General features: G+C 32.4%; 1 protein-coding gene across 2 annotated transcripts in view; it reads right to left on the bottom strand.

Moving 5' to 3' along the window:
• Window positions 1-13,862, bottom strand: part of LOC101884022 (uncharacterized) — a 71,085-nt gene extending 57,223 nt beyond the window's left edge. For both annotated transcript variants that reach the window (XM_087300488.1, XM_087300490.1), the window contains exon 1: window positions 13,803-13,862. The gene's annotated coding sequence lies outside the window, so the exon portion shown is untranslated. The remainder of the gene's footprint in view (window positions 1-13,802) is intronic.
• Window positions 13,863-20,000: the final 6,138 nt, after the last annotated feature.

Genomic DNA, 20,000 nt, shown 5'->3' with positions numbered 1-20,000 from the left:
ACAAAAATAAACAAAAAAAAATGCACAAACAAATAAAAAAATACACGAACAAATAACAAATAAATGAATACACACAAAAATAAATACACAAACAAAATAGTAAATAAATGCTCAAACAAATAAATACGCAAACAAAAATAAATAAATAAATATAAACAAACAAAAATAATAAATAATAAATAAATAAATAAATAAATACACAAACTAATTAAATACACAAACAAAAATAATAAATAAATAAATAAATAAATATTCAAACAATAAATAAATAAATGCAAAAACAAAAATAATAAATAAATAAATAAATACGCATAAATAAATAAATAAATATGCAAACAAAATAATAAACAAATATGCAATAAATAAATAAATGCACAAACAAAAATAATAAGTACATAAATAAATACACATAATAAATAAATAAACACACAAACAAATAAATAAATACACATAATAAACAAATAAACAAATACGAAACAATAAATAAATAAACATAATATATAAATAAATACGCAAACAAAAATAATAAATAAACAAATAAATACACAAAATTAATAATAAATAAATAATGCCAAAACCAAAAAATAAATAAACACACAAATATAATAATAAATAAATAAATAAATTAATTAATATAATACATAAATAAATGCCCCCCAAAAAAATAATAAACAAATAAATACACAAAAAATAATTTATTAATAAATATAATAAATAAAAAATAAATACCCAAACAAAAATAAATAAATAAATGGCCCAATGAAAAATAAATAAATATAAATATATATAAATATTTTTAATGTATTTTTTATCCAAGAATTTGTTTCCAAAGATTTTTATTGTAAAATAGTAATTTCCCCCACAGTGTTTATTTGTTTTAATTAAAGTTTAATAAAATAATAAAAACATATACATATATTTGTAGTATCATTTTTTCAATTAAAGACTTTATGCAAAACAGGCATACAGTTATGAATACAAATATTATTAAAATGATCTTCTTCTGACTGCAGCGCGGTGAAAACCAGCGCAGTGAAAACCAGGCGTCTGATTACACCGCAATGAGCAAATATACTAAATAAACACACCACTGTACATGCTGGATATAGAGAGGAAAAACCTCCCTAACATGATGCACAGCTCAGTGTTATTAGCAGTTAAAAACAACTCCAGCTAAAATAAAATACGACATATGACACTTATTTTAGCTAGTTGTCAAAGCAATGTGGTATACTGTGCTAAATTAAAATTATAATTATAAGTAAGAGAAAACTCAACTAAACACTTGCCATATACAACAAAATGACATCATCAATTTCATGCATAACTTCATCATATATTTTTTAATCTTCTATTTCTATCTAACACATGGTTTTGCCATGAATGCATATGCATAAAATCATGCAAGCATTAGAAGACTTTCTGAAGTCCAAATATGCTTCGGATCGCATGCAAAAAAAAGTTAAAATAACACTATATTATGCAGCCCATGAGAAAAAAGGATGACGAATGCAGAATGTCAAACTCTTAAGACATTTGCAGAGTCTTAATTCTGGGTGTTTGTGTGTTCATGAGCAACACCTTCATTCTGAACATACTTCAGCACATTCCTCACATTCACAGCAAACTCGCATGACAAACAAAACACACACTTTCACAGCGCTTCTGCACACGTGGGCTTAAACATTGCGGATGCATTTTATTGTCAATTTAAACCTTCTATTATTTTGAAAAAACAAAAACATTAATGAAGCATGTGCATTTAAAGACATCTTGTCTTGTAAACAGGAACTTAAAGACTCCCACGATACCTATTTTTAACTAACTCTAACTCCTGAATCATACAGTCAGCTTCAATTAGCATCCAATAACTAAGTCTAATATTTTTAGTTTGTTTACTCTGTTACTGTCAACTCTGCAACCTTTAACTTTGTTACTCTCATTTCCACTACTGCTATCTCTGTTACGGTCAACAATGGTACGATCAACTGTGCTACGGTGAACTGTTATTTACAACAGTGTTGCTTTCATCTCCATTGCTGTCATCTCCGTTACTGTCATCTCCGTTACTGTCATCTCTGTTACTGTCATCTCCGTTACTGTCATCTCTGTTACTGTCATCTCTGTTACTGTCATCTCCGTTACTGTCATCTCTGTTATGGCCGTCTCCATTACGGTCATCTCCGTTACAACCATCTCCTGTTGTTGTCAACTCCGTTACTGTCAACCCTGCTATTGGCCATCCTGACTACGGTCAACTTTGTTTCTGTCAACTCCGCTACTGTAAACTGATATTGTCATCTCCGCTATAGTCACCTAAGTTATGTTCAACTCTGTTACAGTCAACTCTGTTGATTAATTACTGTCATCTCTGTTACGGTCAGCTCTGCTACTGTCAACTGTTATTGTCACCTCCATCACTGTCTTCTCCGTTACTGTCATCTTCGTTACCGTCAACTCCATTACTGTCATCTCTGATATGGTCACCTCCACTACGGTAAACTCAGTTACTGTCAACTGCTATTATAATCTCTGCTACAGTCATCTCCATTGCTGTCAACTCCCTTACTGTGAACTCTGCTACTGTCAACTGCAATTGTCATCTCCATTACAGTCATCTCTGTTACTGTCATCCTCATTACGGTCAACTCCGTTATTATCAACTCCACTACTGTGAACTGTTAGTCAACTCTGTTGACTAGTTACTGTTAACTCCACTACTGTCAACTCTATTATTGTCAACTCTGCTACTGTCAACTGCTGTCGTCATCTCCATTACGGTCAACTCCATTACTGTCATCTCCGTTACTGTAATCTCTGTTACGGTCATCCCTATTAATGTCAACTCCATTGCTGTCATCTCCGTTACGGTCATCTCCTTTATTGTCAACTCCGCTACTGTCAACTGTTATTGTCATCTCCATTACTGTCATCTCCGTTACTGTCATCTTCGTTACCGTCAACTCCATTACTGTCATCTCTATTACTGTCATCTCTGATATGGTCACCTCCACTACGGTAAACTCAGTTACTGTCAACTGCTATTGTAATCTCTGCTACAGTCATCTCCATTGCTGTCAACTCCTTACTGTGAACTCTGCTACTGTCAACTGCAATTGTCATCTCCATTACTGTCACCTCCGTTACTGTCATCTCAGTAACCGCCAGCTGTTAGTCATCTCCGATATTGTCACCTCCACTACAGTCAACTCTGTTACGGTCAACCGTTAGTTAACTCTGTTTACTAGTTACTGTCATCTCCATTAGTCATCTCTGTTACTGTCATCGTCATTACGGTCAACTCCGTTATTATCAACTCCACTACTGTGAACTGTTAGTCAACTCAAACTGTTATTGACTAGTTACTGTCATCTCCGTTACTGTTAACTCCACTACTGTCAACTCTATTATTGTCAACTCTGCTACTGTCAACTGCTGTTGTCATCTCCATTACAGTCAACTCCATTACTGTCAACTCTGTTAATGTCAACTTCATTGCTGTCATCTCCGTTACGGTCATCTCCTTTATTGTCAACTCCGCTACGGTCAACTGTTATTGTCATCTCTGCTACTGTCAACTCCGTTACTGTCATCTCTGTTATGGTCAACACGTAACCACCATCTTCGTTACCGTCGACTGTTGCTGACAACTGTTACTGTCAGATGCATTACTGTCAACTCCATTATTGTCATCTCTGTTACTGTCATCTCCGTTACAGTCATCTCTGTTAATGTCAACTCCATTGCTGTCAACTGTTACTGTCATCTCCGTTACTGTCATTTCCTTTATTGTCAACTCTGCTAAGGTCAACTGTTATTGTCATCTCTGCTACAGGCAACTCCATTACTGTCGACTCTGTTACTTCCTACTGTTACTGTCACCTCCACTACGGTCAACTCCGTTACGGTCAACTCCGTTACAGTCAACTGCCATTGTCATCCCTGCTAAAGTCATCTCCATTACTGTCAACTCCATTATGGTCAACTGTTATTGTCATCTCCATTACGATCATCTCCGTTACTGTCAACTGTTACTGTCATCTCCGTTATGGTGTTAATGTCGACTCCGCTATTGTTAACCTATAACAGTTACATTTAAAAATCAATTAGTAACAGAACCAAATATCCCCCATTTCATTTAAGCATTATTTTACATTAATAATAAATTTAGTTTAATGAAAATTACATTTGTTCTATATCACCTCAGTTTAAGGAAAATAAATGGAACATGCTTGAAATGTACCTGCAATTCAGTGATGAGTCCACACAGACAGACACAGCGTTCTGCGTCATCTGATTAATAACAGGTGCACAACAGACAGTTTGATCCTCTTTTGTAGACGGCGGGAAACGGAATGTTACATTGTAACAATTGTAACACTTTGAACATGAGTCAGAGGATTCTTTTTGATGGTCGCCATGGCAACAACATGGGTGGTGTAATCAACAGCAAAACGACAGGGTGTACAGTGAAAGTTATGAAGGCGTCTCTTCATAGCTGATATCATACTCACATTAAAAAAAAAAAACATTCCTGACATCTAACATCAGTTTCTCATCCACTGAGACAACAAACCTTATCCAAACACCTGATGAGGAGTCAAGAAGCGGATGCGGCATGTCTGAACTGCACATGATCTGCATTAACTCTCTGTTTGAGCAGGAGTTTATTAAAGATACAGTCCATCTATACGCTCACATGCATGAAGATCAGATCACAGAAAACATGCTCTGGCATGCAGGAGAATGGACGCATTATAGAGGAATTTAACCAAGAAAAAATAAACAATATGGGATGTTATCAGATCAAATGAATGGACACTTTGTTCGTTCTCATGCGTTTAAAAACAAAGGGGGGACATAAGGAGCACTTTAATATCTGCTCCAATACTTAATGAAATAATGTAGGTTTGTGTATTTGTGAAATTGTATTAATGAGGTAATAAAGACATTTAACATTAAGGCCCAATCCCAATTCTATTTTTGTACCCCTTCCCCTTGGCCCTTGAAACAGAGTGTTAAGGGGAAAAGCTTCAAAATGTACCCCTATAAATTGGGACAGCACTACCGCACCTGCACACGTCATCATGTCATCGCGATCTCTTGCTTTATAAGAGATCAGACAGTCACGACTGCTGTAGTTATTGCAGATGCTTTTTTATTTTGGTAGTCATCTTCAGGAAATCACTTAAGGCAGGGGTGTCAAACTCAATTCCTGGAGGGCCGAAGCCCTGCACAGTTTAGATCCAACCCTGCTCCAACACACTTACCTGTAGGTTTCAAACAAGCCTGAAGGACTCAATTAGTTTGATCAGGTGTGTTTAATTAGGGTTGGAACTAAACTGTGCAGAGCTGCGGCCCTTTTGAAACTGAATTTGACACCTGTGACTTAAGGCAACAATATCATGTTATCATAACCATAGAATGTGGCAATGAGATCATAACTGTACTGTGCATTTACACCATGGCAATATTCATCTACATGTATGTAAATACACAAAAACAACATTAAAATCATAGCAGACGCTGTAAAAGGTCATTCCCAGCCACTAGAATTTTCTGACAGGGGATTCGAGTGCCATCAAGTGATAGAATGTTGTGGGACTGCTATACAGGAGTTACGATTAGGGATTATAGAAAATTTAGCAATTTTTATTTTAGCATTTGTTTTTTGTTTTTTTAAACCATGGCAGGAAAACACGAGCGCTGTTATTAATGTATTAACACATGTGCTCGTTTGTTGTGGAAATTCATAATAATAGCAGAAAATACTAATTTGTGCATCTCCTGACTGGCGTGTGCAGCCATGCAGGGATAGGGTTAGAATTGGGATTGGGCCTAATTGCGGTTCACAAGAAAATAATACATCTGAGTTTTTGCAAAATTAAAAAAAAAAAACAATAAAATTTAATGAATATTTACAAAACTAAAATAATATTTAATATTTTTTAATGTTCTAGAGGAACATAAACTAACAATTAAAACAAACAAAAGTAAAAAAAAAAATGTTTACATTTTAAATTTAACAATTTTCTAATATTGTTGGGGGATTTGTTTTGCATTCTGATTAAATCATTTGTAAGATCTTACATGTATGCATTTTCCACATGGGCTTCCATATGTATATATGTATGTATATATGTATGCATATATGTATATATATACACATACACACACATATATATATATATATATATATATATATATATATATATATATATATATATATATATATATATATATATATATATATATATATATATATGTGTGTGTGTGTGTGTGTGTGTGTGTGTGTGTGTGTGTATATATTAACTTTATATTAACTATATTATATATAATTATTTATATATATATATATATATATATATATATGTGTGTGTGTGTGTGTGTGTGTGTGTGTGTATATATTAACTATATATTAACTATATTATATATATATATATATATATATATATATATATATATATATATATATATATATATAGAATTTTTTTTTAAACAATGTATTGCTTAAAAATCCAATCAGGAAAAAAAGGTGTAATAAAACGTTACATCTCATTCTCTTTTTTGTACACAAAAATAGCATGACTTGCTGAAAATGCCATCTAAAATGCCACACAGCACGACAATTACATTTTTCACCAAAGATATTTATTACAATTTTGTTGTAAATATAAATATTGGATACTTACAAAAAAGGGCAACTGTATTTCCTTGTTATACCTTACATGCATTTACTGTAGTAATTACAATCAATTTCACATAACTACCAAACCCACATGCTAACCATAACTATATAGTTACAAAATGGCAAACACCCATACACACTCTCTCTCTCACACACACACACACACACACACACTCACACACTACGGTCAATTTAGTTAATCAGTTCCCCTATGTTTGGACAGTGGGGGAAACTGGAGCACTAGGAGGAAACCCACGCCAACACAGGGAGAACATGCAAACTCCCCACAGACATACCAACTGACCAAGCTGGTACTCAAACCAGCGACCTTCTTGCCAAGAGGCCACAGTGCTAACCACTGAGCCATCTGCCATCCCTAAAATTACATTTTTAACCAAAGATATTGGTTACAAATTTGTTGTGAATATAAATATTTGAGAAATCAAAACAAAACAAGTATTTACAAAAAAGGGGAACTGTATTTTAAGGTGTCCTTGTTATATGTTACATGCATTTACTGTCGTAATTACAACTAATTACACAAAACTACCTAACCCACATTCCAACCATAACTATATAGTAAATGTAATTAATTACTATTAATAGTAAATCAATAGTTACACTGTAACAATCATCCTATTTCCTTTGGCTTAGTCCCATATTTATGAAGGGTCACCACAGTGGAAAGAACCACCAATTTATCCAGCACGTTTTAAGCTGTAGTTGCCCTTCCAGCTGCAACCCAGTACTGGGAAACACCCATACACACTCATTCTCTCTCACACACACACACACTCAAACACTACGCCCAATTTAGTTAATCAATTCCCCTATAGCGCATGTGTTTGGACTGTGGGGGAAACCGGAGCACCCGGAGGAAACCTACACCAACACAGGGAGAACATGCACCGAAAATGACCAAAATTATCAAAAACGTAATGCAATTTAACGCACATACCAAAATCAGATATCTCATCTTATAAGAAATATAAAGTCCAAACCGGCAGAACACACACATGTGCTGATCCGTCATGCAGCGCTGAGAACATCATGAGTCAAACGCTGTAAATCATTGCGTAACAAACTATAATCTCAGTCTTAATGACGCATTTCTCTCATTCATCCTCGGTCTGAGATCATGACTTAAGGAATTAAAGGCATCAACTATGAAAAACGGCACTGTTTTTGTGTTTTGAATCATGCACTGAATAAAAAAAAAAACGTTCACTCATAAATCAAAACAATAATATCGATCCTAATAATATTGCTATTTGAAAAAATGAAATATCATTAAAATAATTTAGCTTTTTTACAAATTCTTACAAAGAAACAGCCAATTAACGATGCAAATTTAAATAATATATATTTTTGTAATGTAAACAGACAAAACTGGATACACACAATGACCACATAATGGTATGCTGCATGAGTGTGCTCCATGCAGGTGAGTGGGCTTGACTCACCTGTACTGTAGGACACAATCCTCCTGTCCTTATGCACCGGACATTTCATTAGAAACACTCATTTGCTTTACATGTTTGTTAATATAACTAATATTTTCATTTTTGCATTGACATTTAAGGCTCTATTTTAACTATATAGGCACAAAGTCTAAAGCTAATGGTGCAAAAGCATTAAGACAGTGTCTGAATCCACTTTTGCAATGTTAAGGATGAATAAATACGCATGGTCTAACAGGGTTGTGCTTATTCTTCTTATTGAGTTCTGGGTGTGTTTTGAGCATAACCTGCATTCCCTTTAAGGGTCAGTTGTGTCGCTCCATGGTGCATTTGCTATTTACATGACGACTTTGTAAGTGTAAAAACTGAAGGCTTCACTAATGAGAAAACAGTTAAACAGAGCATCTGCAGCGCGAGGATAAAGAACGAGCCTCCTCCATTCAGCCTCTTTATTTTTTCTTTACTTTTACTCTTTACTCCTTTACTTTGGTGGAGTGAGGAAACGGTGGAAACTCACTCCACTGAACACATCCATTAGCCCACATATTTAATTCTCTTTGTTAAGCGCAAAGATTTGTGTCAAAACTAAGCATGGGATAATAACCGGTTTTTAAGAAATACCACGGTTTGGAAGAATCAAGGTATTAAAACCGCCATAAATTTCTGTAATATTATTCCAAAGGTATGTGTAGGTTTTTTTATGTACTTTTTATGTGTTGTAAAGAAATATATGTTTTTGAAACTTATGGAGAAAGCAAAAGTCTGATTTATTTTAACTACTTAGCCTAACATGTTTACTGTTCCAAAATAATATAAATGTTTCCTAAAATAAAATATACTGTGTTCAGTGGAGAAAAAAAGTCTTGTTTTACCCAGAAATTTAAAAATAATGTATTTTAGAGCAATAATCACAACACTGTGATACAATAAAACCGTGGTATTTTTATCCAAGGTTATCATATCGTCAGATACTTACACCGGCTCATTCCCAGTCAAAACTATTTCTAAATTCTGTTCTAATCGCCAGCAAAGGAATAAATGAACAATAATAATAAAGTGTAGTCAGAAAACACACGTCCTGTTCTTATGCTGATGCAGACGCCTCCAAAACCCCACAGCTGGACACATCTACACTTGTGTTTATTAAAGCAAATATAAATCTGCATATAATCAATAATACTGCTAATAATAATCACATTATACAGATGCAGATTGTCATTAATAAACTGAAAAAGCCCCCCGAGGTGAAGAAGGCATGGAGGCAGTGCTGTTTATATTGATGTAGAGAATCATCATTTATGGATCATTTTAATCCTTTAATTGTTTACATTTGTAAGGATATTTGTGTGTTGCTGATCATCCTGTGTGTATCAGCAGTGTGTAAGTGTTTGGACCTGCATAGGTGCATAACTACTGCATCTTCTGGACTTTAGAGCAGCTGTTAATTGGTCAGTGGTGCTGTTGGTCTATTTCAGTTCCTCAAAATAGCAGCGCTCCAACAATGCGCCTTAACACACCTCCTTTATAGACCAGCACACACATGAGTCCACAGAGTGGAACAAATGGATTTATTATTTAAACAATGTGGCGCAAAACATGAAAGTTACAATTGCGCTGATCTGAAAACAGCAACAAATCACGCCAAACACGTCTTGCGCCTTATTGTGCCGGGTGTATGATAGAGCACATAATATCACTTATCCAGTTAAACTCTGCTGTTATTTTGGGATTTCCGCCTGGATTTTGCCTACCCAAATTTAAAAGCTTCCCAAATCCACATGCAGAGGTGTAAATGCAAAAATTTGGAATGATTTTAAAGAAAACCCTTTGAATTTTCATAAAACACTATTGAAAGTGTTTAAAATAACTGTATATGTTGTTTGTGTTATAATAAACACCTAAAAAAGAAGCACTTTTTGTATTTTTTTTTTGTATAAATTCAAATGTGAAAGTGTCCCTTTTAGGTTGTGTGTGGTCTAGCGTCCTGTTATTAATGTTGGTGGTTCCTGCACATGTCTGTAATCATAGGAAAAAAGAAACACGTCTCCACCATAATCTATGCAAAAGTTATTGTATTCCAACTGATGAGAGGTGCTGTACAAGCCACAGGGAGCGATCATTGTTTTCATATTTCACTATTCTTTTGTTTGATCAAACATAATTCACAGTGTTTGGAGCACGTCAGACATATAAAAGGATTACTTATGCACATCAGCTCAAAAACAGAGGAGAATTTTCCTGAAGGGCACAGCATAAGGTAAGAGATGAGCTGTCTGTGCTATCTGGGGCTGCTTATTGATCATAAATGTATTGTTTACACTTCTGCGCCATGGAAACACCACAATTCATTCAGCAACTGTTTGATATGTGAATATAATTCAGTAAGAAGAATGCTAGAACCATATGAGCACCGGCAAGAGCTTTCATTTGAGCTATAACTTGTACATGTGTCATATATGAACCATATGAAAATAAACCAATGTTCAACACCCAGCTTGGGTATCCAAAACACTGTGTATTTAAGTGTAAATAACTTTTGTACAGTAGAATAAAAATCAAAAGTGATGCATGTGTGCATAAAATATAGATTCTACACTTTCAAACGAAACCACTTACGAGGGTCTGGTGCAATGCTAGCCCTTTAAATCTTAAGCGAAAGTTGATGACGTCACAGACCCGGTACCGGGTCCGCAGAGTTTAACTGGTTATTCAAATTCATTCTGAACAGCGGCTACACTAATTATTTTCTTTCTGTATTTCCACCAGAGGATGCTCAACCTGAGGCCTTTAGAGATTGCTTTTTTTTCTGTAATCAATACGACTGATTCCTGACACAACTACAGTGAGTCAGCCATGCAAAAAAACAGCATTTTTCTCCAATTATCCGTGTACAAAAGAGCCGCTCCTGTTGCTATTGTGGCATGTGTGTGTGTGTGAACACCCAACACACATCAGTACTGTGGTCTAGTTCTGCAGGTTTGAGTCTCTGCGTCTGCGCTTCTGAATACACACTTTCACACACACACACTGTTCAATCGGGCGGATCACATTCCTCAAAACAATTAACACCGGCGCAGTAAAGGAGCTGATAGAAGCCGCGCTGTCACCTTGACTTTATTTTTTATTTAATAATTACCAGCAGATGCTGTTTGACAGGTCTGATGTTGACACACACACACACACACTCCAGCGCCAGATCAAATTACACACACACAAACACTGTGATCAATAATAAGACTATGGTCTTATTAATTATAATATGTTTAATGGAGATAAAATATATATTTAAATGCATGAGTTTTAATGAATAATAAATAATAATTTCTATCGTTTTTGACATGATGACAGTGCATAATATTTTATTATTTATTTTGCAAGATGCTAATAAGGATTTCAGATTAAAGTGCAATTAAATAAGTTTATTGGGTTAGGGTTAGAAAAAAAAAGGAAATAAATAATTAAAATAAAGCCAAAATAAAAAAGACTTTCTTATAATAAAGTTAAATATTATAATAGTAATAATAATAATAATAATAATTATTATTATTATTATTATTAAAAATAATAATAATATTAAATACCATTAAACAGCACCGTTAAACAGTAAAGTATGAAATAAATAATTACAATTATATAAATAAAATAAATATATAAATATAATTTTGTCTTCAGTCGTACTGTAGTTTAGTAGTTCATAATGTGCTATATATTTACACCATGATATTTACAATTCAAAGATTGCATTTAAATATTCAAAATGCTATAGTGCAAATATTGTAATACACCAGAGGATGTTCACAGGAACTTTTCTAAAAATATTAGTGAGACTTTCAGCTGATTTAGCTATATTATATAGTACTGTATTCATATACTGCTGTGTTTTAATTATTACAACACAATCACAAGTTCATTATTGACATGTACTACACATTTACACCCTAATCTTTGCAATTCAAAGATTGCAATCATATATTCAAAATGCTACAGTGCAAATACAATAATATACCAGAAATAATAATAAATAATTAAAAAATAATTAGTGCAACTTTCTGCTGATTTCACTGTATTATATAGTACTAAATTCATATAGCAACTCTTTTTTATAATTACAACACAATCCTTTAAAGATTACCATAAAATACATGTTCAAAATACTCAAATAATAATAAAAAATACTGAAAAGACGGTATAAAGTAATATAATTTTGTGTTTAGTCATACTGTAGTTGTTTAGTAGTTCATAATTGACATGTACAGTATTTATGTGTGTGTCTATATATATATATATATATATATATATATATATATATATATATATATACAAACAATTAAAAAATTGCAATTATATATTCAAAATACTATAGTGCAAATACAGTAATGCACCACATGACGTAATGATTTAAATAATAGTTAATGCGACTTTCTTCTGATTTTGCTATTTTATATAATAATATATTCATACACCACTGTATTTTAATCATTACACCACAATCTTTCAAAAATTACCATGAAATTCTTGTTCAAAATACTCGAATAATAATAATAAAAAATACTCAAAAGACTGCATAAAATGATCAACAGATTTCGATCAGTTTAATAAATCAAAACGAACATACATTGATTAAAATCTGAATTTTTTGTAAAGATATCCAATGTCCTTTTGATTGAATAGAAGTAAAGTTGGTTTTATATTCGGATATTCAGACACTCCCCTTAATAATATAATTTCAGAAAAGTATTCATTGCAAATTCTAAATAGAGAAATCATAATAGCAGTAAATGACTATCAAAGTACAACATTGTTCATGGTCAAATAAACAGTGTTAATGTTGTTTTCAACTCATACTTGCATGCTAATTCCGATCGAATATTCAATGTAACATGGTAAATAATATATAGACTGCTGAAGGAATGAATGTGTGAATATAAAAACCAACTTTACCTCTATTTTGATTGATATTAAAAATAGTACTATTATTATGGTCAAAAACCATAACACAACAAGCCACATAACTGAAGTGAACAAGCTACATGCTATACGGATTTATCATTTGATGGAAACGCTACATGTCCAAAGTTCATAGGGATTTTCAGATTCTATTATGTTTTATGTACATCACAGCAGATTTTTAATTAAAACTCGTCTATTTCTCCCACATTATGCCACTGTTTCTAGTGTAAACAGACAAAACTTGAAACATTATAAGCAGCAGCAGGTCACATTTCATATAGAAGCCTATTGGGGGTTATTAAGTTGGTTTTATAATCGCACATTTGGACTTTCTTCTTAAAATTATATGTCCAGAAGAGCACAATTGTAAATATAAGCACAAATGATTAATATTAGCGGCTAATAACTATCAAAACACAACATGTTCATCATTAAACAGTGCTAATGTTGTTTTGAAGTCATATTTACATGCTAATTCGGACCCAATATTCAAAGTAGTGTTAAATAATACAGAAATCATGTCTCAAGCTGTCACTTTTCAAGAAAATAAACCAATATGTGACTATAAAACAACTGTACCACAATTAAAAGCCTCAGAGATTTCAGCGCATGCGCAGTTTCAGTGATTAAAACAGCGCGTTTACAGAACGAGCTGATCAAAAATCGATATTTGACTGCAGTGTGAGTGAAATAAAGAGCTTTACCTTTGTTGTGGATCTGAAACAGAATGCTCTCCTTCTCGTCCGCGTGTCTCAGGTGTGTATGACCTGCTGAAAGTCTCAGCGCTGTAACTTTCACACGTGGGCGCGGTCACCTGTGCGCGTGTGGGCGGAGTCAGCGGCACGCCCGAGTCTAGACCACGCCCCTAAGCTGTGTTGAGAAATCCTCATAATAAATCTCCCCTGCAGTTTTGGCTGTGGTGAATCTGCTGTTATCCGGATCCTTGCCTTATTAGGAAACATGCTGTGGCTCATTTCATCCCAAAACATTCGAGGAATTTTAATTTCCATTTATTTTTATCCGGTAATGACCAGCCCTTCAGGAGATAATAAAATACTGAGTCCACAATATGGTGAATTTAATAAAGTTGTGTTAGAAATACAGAGGAAGAATACATTTATGGTTATTTCTGTTAGAATAATATTAATAATGATAATAATAACTTTATAACAACAAAAAAAAACAACAACAACAACAACAACAATAATAATAATAATAATAACAAATACTTTTAATGATAATAATAATAATTATTTAAATAATAATAACAATAATATTAATTTTATAATAAATTAATAATAAATAATATTAATACTAATAGTAATAATTATATTATTATTTTTAATAGTAATATTAATCATCATTTTAATTCTGATAATAATAATAATAATAATAATAAACTTTAAAAATGCTGGGTTGTTTTAATCCAACATTAACCCAACACTGGGTCGAAATTTTTAAACCCAAAACCCATATTTTTGACCCAACATTGGGTTAAAGCAACCTAGCATTTTCTAGACTGCAATAATAATAATAATGATGATAATATTAATAATATAACAATATCGTTTTTATTTTATTTTATAAATTAATTAATTTTTTTATGATTATAATGCAATTTTGATACAAATCATAATTATAAAAATAAAATGAATAATAGCATTAATAATATTTATTATTTTTATCAATCATTTATAATCATAATACATATACTACTAATAATAATACAAATAAAAATTGTAAATATTAACAACTCAATGGTATTTAAACTAATAATAGTACTAATTAAATTAATAATGATAATAATAATAATAATAATAATAATAATAATAATATAGTTAATTTTTTCTTTGATTTTTTACGATGATAATAAAATATGGATACATATCATAATTATTATAAAGATAACATTAAAAATAATAATTATTTTATTTAAAATGTATAATTATAATACATATAACACTACGAAGAATATAAATAATAATGTTAATTATTAAAAATAAATGTTATCTAAATTAATAATAGTACTAATTATATGACTACTACTACTACTACTACTACTACTACTACTACTACTACTAATAATAATAATAATGGTAATAATAATGATACTACCACTACTACTACTACTACTATTACTACTACTACTACTAATAATAATAATAATAATGACATTATCGTTTTTTATTTTACTTGATTATTTATGATGACAATAAAATAATCTTATAATTATCATAATTATAAAAAAATGATAATAGCATTATCATAAATATTATTTTATTTATTTATAATACAATACATATACTACTAATAATAATACAAACAATAAGGGTAATTATTAACAAATAAATGTTATTTAAATTAATAATAGTACTAATGATAATAACAACAATAATGATGATGATAATAATAATAATAATAATAATAATAATAATAATAATAATAATAATAACAATAATAATAATAATAACATTAATAATAATAACATTAATAATCTCTGTCACTAAAATAGTAAAAAATTTAACTTTTTGAATTAATAAATAATCTAAAATTAAATTTAGATTTTATGTATTTCCAGACTTTTAACACTCTTAAAATAAAATAAAATAAAATAAAATAAAATAAAAAATAAAATAAAATTGAATTAAATAAAATTAAATAAAATAAAATGTCTGATCACACAGAGATTCTTCACTGTTTACATAATAGTTTGGTGTGTTTAAGTTTTCAAATGTTTAGGTGAAATCTGCATGTTTGCTGAATCAGTGCTGAGAGAGCATGTGGACTCCCTCTGAGTGTGTATGCGTGTGTGTGTTTCAGCATATCACACACACCTGAGCTGCATTACTCCTGGATGACACACATGCGTTCTTGAGCGGGGAGTGGAAAAACGAAGAAGAAGCTGTTCAGTGAACAAAGATTTATAGTCTATATTCATCGTGTGTGTATACAGAATATACACTCACTGGCCACTTTATTAGATACACCTTCCTAGTACCAGACTGAACCCCCTTTTGCCTTCAGCTCTGGTGACTGTGGAGGCCATTTAAGTGCAGTGAACTCATCGTCATGTTCAAGAAAGCAGTTTGAGATGATTGAGCTTTATGACATGGTGCGTTATCCTGCTGGAAGTAGCCATCAGAAGATGGAGACACTGTGCTCATAAAGGGATGGACATGGTCAGCAGCAATACTCAGGTAGGCTGTGGCGTTGATGCTCAATTGGTACTAATGGACCCAAAGAAAATCTCCCCCACACCATTACACCACCACCACCCGCCTGAACTGCTGATACAAGGCAGGATGATCCATGCTTTCATGTTGTTGATGCCAAATTCTGACCCGACCATCTGAATGTGTCAGCAGAAATGGAGACTCTATATTTATATAGCTAACCTGCAGTTATATAGTTCAATGTTCAATGTTTGTGTTCTCCTCAGATAGAAATAGTTATTGTCGATGCTGTTCATGATATATTTGTAATATTTGATTGATGCATTTTTCATTTTAAAAATCACAACTTTAATTCATCTTTATTTCTCTAGTGGTTTTACAATGTAAACTGAACGGAAACAGTATCAGTTCAGTTTAGTTCAGTTCAGTGTGGTTGAATTTCACTGCTGAGAGTCCAGACACTGAAGATCAATTTTTAGTTATTTATTTAGGAATAATTTCCATTATTTAGGTTAACTTCATTTTCTAAAATAACAAAAATGTATATGTATTATTATTAGATATAATTTAGCTATAAAAAGGGAAAAAAACAGCAGGAAATAATACAAATATAAACACAAATAATAATAATAATAATAATAATAATAATAATTTTATAATAATAATAATAATTATTATTATTAGTAGTAGTAAAATTATTCGTATTTTATGAATAATAATTAAAGTAAATTATAATAATGTATGATCATTATATATTAAATAGTTGTCAATTGAACTGCCACAAAAAACAAAAACAAACAATAAATATTAAATAAACAAATAAAGATAATAATAATAATATAACAAAATGCATAATAATTAAATCAAAATAATAATAATCATAATAATAATAATAATAATAAAATGCACTATAATAATAACAATAATAACAGTAATAATAACAACAACAACAACAACAACAATAATAATAATAATAATAATAATAATAATACAATGCACTATAATAATAATAATAATAATAATAATAATAATAATAATAATAATAATAATAAATGCATAATATTAATAATAATAAAGTGCACTATAATAATAATAATAATAATAATAATAATAATAATAATAATAATAATAATAGTAATAATAAATGCATAATATTAATAATAATAAAGTGCACTATAATAATAATAATAATAATAATAATAAAAATAATAATAAATGCATAATAATAATAATGATGATAATAATAAAAATAAAATGCATAATAATAATAATAATAATAATAATAATGATAATATTAATAATAATAAATGCATAATATTAATAATAGTAAAGTGCACTATAATAATAATAATAAAAATGATAATAAAAAAATAATAAATGCATAACAATAATAACGATGATAATAATAATAATAATAAAATGCATAATAATAATAATAATAATAATAATAATAATAATAATAATAATAATGCATTTTAAATGAAAATGTCGCCCGAGCTTAAATCTAAGCTTAAAATAAATCGTAAAAACTATGAAAGTGAAAATGGTTCAAGCTAATAATAAAAAGTACAACATTACTCAGAACCATGCTTAAATAACACTGAGACAAACAAGATTATTACTGTAAACTCTAATTAAACCAGGGATTACTTAAGTCATGTTTATGATTAGCTATTCATAACTAAAACTAACATACACACACACATGCAGAGATGGAAACATCATCACCGGTCGTAAAATATGAATGTACAAATGACTGGATGATGAGATCACGCACACAGACACACTCCGGGGTGGATCTGCACTGACAGACAGTGTGATCCGGCGAGTGAGACAGTTGATGATGTCACTGATGGGAATGATGACCTCATCAGATGCCCCATACACACACACACGCACACACACAAAACACTAATGCTGTAATTTCACAGTGACAGAGTGTAAACAGTTGAGATCAGCCTTTGTTTATGTGGAAATTCAACAGCAATTAAAGATGTGTGTTTCAAATGTTTATGCATTAATATAAAAGATTTATTGGGGGACACGGTGGCTCAGTGGTTAGAACTGTGGCCTCAGAAGGTTGCTGGTCCCAATCCCGGAATTAGTTGGCGTTTCTATGTGGAGTTTGCATGTTCTCCCCGTGTTGGCGAGAGTTTCCTCCGGTTGCTCCGGTTTCCCCCACTGAAACACATGTGCTTTAGGGGATTTGATGAACTAAATTGGCCGTTGTGTATTAATGTGTGAATGAGTGTGTATGGGTGTTTCCCTGTACTGGGTTGTGGCTGGAAGGGCATTCCGCGGTGGCAACCTGTGATTAATATTAGGAACTAATCAGAAAAGAAAATGAGTAGAATTATATTGAATTAATTACATTTTCAAAACAGTTATTAAGTTAATATAAGGTGGTTCATTCCGCTGTGGTGACCCCTGATCAGGGCCGGAGTGGGACTCCTGGGAATCCCTGGAGATTCAAGCCTTACGCCCCATTTACACGGGGCATCAGCGTCAACGCTTCCCGTTCACTTTGAATGGGTGACATCAGGTGTTGCCGAACTGCATTGTGGATTCGTCGGCGCCGCTTCAGAGGCGTTGCTCGCTGCAGAAGTTGGGACTAGTTCAACTTTTCAAGCGCCGAGGGAAGCGTCAACCAATCAGATCACTGTATGCAAATACACCAGGTAGACAGGGGCCTATTGTCTGAAGTTGGGGCTGAAGCGATCGTCATAGCAGCATCAGCCAATGAAATTCAGTCAGCAGTAGGCCACTGTCTAGCTGGTGTATTTGCATACAGCGATCTGATTGGCTGACACTTCCGTCAGCGCTTGAAAAGTTGAGCTAGTCCCAACATCTGCAGCGAGCAACACCGCTGAAGTGGCGCCGACGAATCCACAATGCAGTCTGGCAACGCTTGACGTCACCCATTCGAAGCGAATGGGAAGCGTTGACGCTGACGCCCCGTGTAAATGGGGCGTAAACTGTGTAGAAGTGTCTTAAAAATATCTAGTCTAATATTGTTCACTGTCACCATGACAAAGAGAAAATAAATCAGTTATTAGAGATGAGTTATTAAAACTATTATGATAAGAATTGGGGCGATGCAGTGGCGCAGTAGGTAGTGCTGTCGCTCAGTTGGTTAAATTGCTTTACTTTTCAGCTCATACATCTGATAGACATCTACAGCCCCTTTCACACAGTGATACCGGTAAATATATGGAAAATTTCCCGAACGACTTTACCGGTCAATTCAAAAAAGCGCTGTTCACACAGACGAGGACGCTACGAAATTTTTCCAGAAAAGTCCGTTCACACATCGATTCTAAAATGCCGGTAATTCTGACATCATTAACCAGAAATGAGCTCTAAACGGCTGCGCTTGCGTTTGTAAACATTTGACTGCATCACAAACTCTGTGGATGGATCAGTATCGTGAACAACTCTGATGAAAACATCTAAAGAAACACTTTCACAAGTCGAGATGTTCATGATATGTGTGTGTGCTGGCGCTCACGGGCTGTTTACGGGCACACGCAAAGCTTGAAGGTAAACAAACAACGGCTTATCATAAGCATCTTATCGATAATTGATTATATAATCGTTATCTGACTGACTTCTAGCAGCTAAATGTGTTTGGGAAAATCTTCAAAGGCTTTTATTCTCATAGACCGCGCGGATGTGAATGCGTCTGATTGTTCTGAATAGGCTAAAGTAGACGTCTCTTGTCAGCACGTT

This window comes from Danio rerio, chromosome 21, assembly GCF_052040795.2.
Source record: "Danio rerio strain M-AB ecotype USA chromosome 21, GRCz13ab, whole genome shotgun sequence".
In the NCBI taxonomy this organism is placed as follows: domain Eukaryota; kingdom Metazoa; phylum Chordata; class Actinopteri; order Cypriniformes; family Danionidae; genus Danio; species Danio rerio.
This window is presented reverse-complemented; position numbering and strand designations above follow the sequence as displayed.